General features: G+C 46.1%; 1 long non-coding RNA gene across 1 annotated transcript in view; it reads left to right on the forward strand.

The window, feature by feature from the left end:
* The window catches only part of LOC106807987, a 3,378-nt gene extending 1,140 nt beyond the window's left edge, over positions 1-2,238 (forward strand). The window contains exons 2-3 of the long non-coding RNA XR_001393735.1: positions 1,068-1,232; positions 1,715-2,238. This is a non-coding gene — a long non-coding RNA (uncharacterized LOC106807987). The remainder of the gene's footprint in view (positions 1-1,067; positions 1,233-1,714) is intronic.
* Positions 2,239-3,825: the final 1,587 nt, after the last annotated feature.

Raw genomic sequence — 3,825 nt, forward strand, 5'->3', positions numbered from 1 at the left:
ACGAAATGAATCACAATTTGTGAGCGGTGCGATTGGCGCTATACCGCTTTGCTATGTTTCTTAGCAAACATCATTATATCATAATCTAATGAATTAATAATATAGCTATACAAAACTGCAATAATTGTTCATAGCAGGAATTTTGCGATTAAAGATATTGTCAATGAATCTTGTAAAACGAACCCAGACGGAGTGTGGACACACACTGCTGACCACAGACTGTTGTTATTGCTGTGTCATATATAGATATGCTATATAGATTGCGAAACCCTTACCTAACTCTGCATAATTTTTTTTTTTAAATATCAAACCCCTAGCCCTTTTCATGGCACTTACGCAAAATGAGCAAAATCGCGCTTGAACCTGAACTGACTAATTAACCAATTATCCATTTTGCAACAAAATTGTGCCAAAAAAGTAGCGTCGGACTGCGTGCTCCCAAAATAGGACGTTTATATATGAGGCATAGCAGCTACAACTTACCCAATTTCAAACCATGTGGGTCAAACGTTCCTGAGTTATCGTGACCGTAGCCAAATGTGACGAGGATGGACGGCGCGCACGACGTACGACAGGACTGACGAGCCCCTATGCAATAGTCTAGCTTTGACGCATGTCCAAGGTAAGCTAAAAATGGGAAGGAAATTCGTACGTAGTTTTATGCACGGTGCTGTATACCCGCTATCGCATCGCGACGCATCGCCAAAGTAACACACACGGCGTTTAATACGTAGAGCAAACAGCAGCGCAGACAGGTAGGAACGTACGTATAGCCGTCGCGCCGCCGCCTACACACGTTTGTTGCTGTTTCCGCAGATAGATAGATAGATAGATAGATAGATAGATAGATAGATAGATAGATAGATAGATGGATGGTGGCTCTCCTCTGTCACAAAACGCAAGCTAGTGAGTGCATGCATATGGTTTCCGGGAAAAGCACGAGCGCCGACTGAACATCGCGGCTTAACGGCCGTAGCTAACGGTTCAACGTTTACCGCGTGCTTAATATGAACTAACATGTAGTAATTACGTATTAATTATGTATTAATTATGTGTCCGCGCCGCAGGTTGGCGTGTCGCACGCACAGCGGTGTCTGGATGCGAAGCTGGAGCGGCTGCAGGCGAGATGCGAGCGCCGTAGCGGCACGGTTACGTGCTCCGACGCAGACGAGTTCGCAGAGGACAGGCCCTGTCGCTGCAGAACTAGGAGAGGCGTGGAGGTCTGCCAAGAGGTAACGCGGTTGGTGCTCCCTCTCATCAGGGGACGAATAAAACCTGCTATCTCTCCCGCGATCACACCAACCCCTCCCCCAGGAACGCATGAAACCTACTCTCTGCTCCTAATTATAGCGACTCCCTCACCCAGGAACGAACAAAACCTACTCTCTCTCTCTCTCTCTCCCCAAACCACACCGATACCGCTCCCAGGAACGAACAGAACCAACCCTCCCCTATTCACACCAACCCCCAACCCCAGGAACGAAAAAACCTGCCCCCCCCCAAAAAAAACCATACTGATACCCCTTCCAGGATCTAACTTCACCACAACTATATCGCTCCCTCCCCCAAAACCTAATCTCCACAAAACCCCCAAAAGGCATCATCATTACCCCCCGCCAACAAGGTATTCGGTAGCAACGGTAGTGTACATATCGGTAGGGTTAACACCTCTCTCACCTCTCTCACCTCTCTCTCTCTGCTGCTACTGTTACAGATCACGAGACGCGTGTCGCAGTGCGGCTGCGACTCACCAGACGGCACCATGCGGATATTCCCAGATAAACTGTGCACCGTGAAGGACGGCTGCACGTGCGCCCTGGCAAACAGGAGAAGGGAACCGTGCGATCCTATCGGAGATGGTGAAGCGGCAGCAGACGAGGATGATGCGGCAGCAAACCAGGAGGCGGACATTGAGTGAAGAAGCCCCAAAAGTTGAGTCATCATGAAAATAAACGTGGCGCAAAACGTCCACAGCCATGCCCGGTGACGGTTATATTCACGCGTATATCTCAAAATACCAGCTTCCGTGTGTGAAACAACGCGAATCATTTATCTCGCACGATGTATGCAAAACGTAACGTATTTCATAACGGAAACACAAGGTATTTTCTCGGAGAGTCAAACAAATTCTGTCTTAAATTTTAGCAAAATTTGTGTGTCAAAACAGCTTACGGTGTATAGAGTAATATAAATCTAATATATTCAAAAATAAAAATCGTACTTCTGTGTCAAAACAGCTTACGGTCCACCCACACGTACGTACACCGCACACGTATGCACACACGCACGCACGCATCCACCCACACGTACGCACACCGTACACGTAAGCACACACGCACACACTCACCCATCCACCGCACAGGTATGTACGCACACCGCACAGGTATGCACGCACGCATGCTCGTGCTAACGGGAGTAGTATTTCAGCGATTAGTATCACCACCACCGTATATAAGCGGTCACGATTTTCCTGCGCGCGGGCGCCGCGGACGACAACAACAACAACAACAGCCTGTTCTGCTAGCATCTATGACAAATACGACATACGCATATACGCTCTCCTATGACACTATTTGTCATAGGAAGAATCTTCCTATGACAAATACGACATACGCATATACGCTCTCCTATGACACTATTTGTCATAGAAAGATTCTTCCTATGACAAATATTGTTGTATGTGTTGTGCGCATCATATGAGTTTAGGAGCGCTATTATGAACACAAGCAGTGAATTTTAGCTGTAATGCGAAACGAAGTTGACTCGCCAATATTTATCATAAGAAGAATCTTCCTATGACAAATAGCGTCATAGGAGAGAGTATATGCGTATGTCGTATTTGTCATAGATGCTAGCAAAACATGTTGACAACAACAACAACGTCAGTATCAGCGCACGAACGTAAGTGGCGGCACGACGACCCAACGGCACGCAGTCGACGAACCGAAACCGACAGCGTCAACATGGCCGACTTCACAGCCCCGACATCCGGTAGCGCCGCCTTCTACTGTAATCCAGTGCGCGTCAGCGTGCAAGACAGCGTCACGGTCGTGCGGCCAACTACGAAGCTATGATTCGATCCGGAACAGATCACAGCTTATTAACCTTAAAAGTAGCCGAGACGTATGAAAAAGCTCTGTGGAGGAATAGGACGAGAGACGAGAGAAACAGAAGACACGCCGGCATCATGCAGACCCATGTGATTCTTGCTAGCGTACTCTTACTGACACTCTACGTAAGTAGCGCGTAGACAGTAAACGTTTACTAGAAGACAGCCAGACAGACAGATATATAGATAGATAGATAAATAAATAAATAAATAAATAAATATATATACAGATAAATAGATAGATAGATAGATAGATAGATAGATAGATAGATAGATAGATAGATAGATAGATAGACGCACATGTAGCGCACACCGCCAACCAAACGTTTAATTTTTGTTGCACACGCACGCAGCATCACCAATCGCTCGACAAATGTCATTATTAATATTATATTATATTAATTATATAACATAATATGTATATATATATATATATAATTAATTTTTAATTTATTCGAATAAATAAAAAATCTGACTTCACTTTCATCGTCTACTTGCAGAAAAACCTACCGACCTGCACATGCGTAGACGGCCAACGCGTGCGCACGTCATACTGCCCTGTCGGAATATGCAACTGCCCCAGCGACAACACCGCCACCAGAGTGTCTGTTAGCACCGTGCCCTGCCCCACGAAGGTTTCCGCCGCAGTAGTAGTATCCCCATAGATGGCGCTGGGGTTCGCACATAAATAAAATGAAGTTAGTCGTTATAGGGTA

This window comes from Priapulus caudatus, unplaced genomic scaffold (genome assembly GCF_000485595.1).
Source record: "Priapulus caudatus unplaced genomic scaffold, Priapulus_caudatus-5.0.1 Scaffold246, whole genome shotgun sequence".
Lineage (NCBI taxonomy): Eukaryota > Metazoa > Priapulida > Priapulimorpha > Priapulimorphida > Priapulidae > Priapulus > Priapulus caudatus.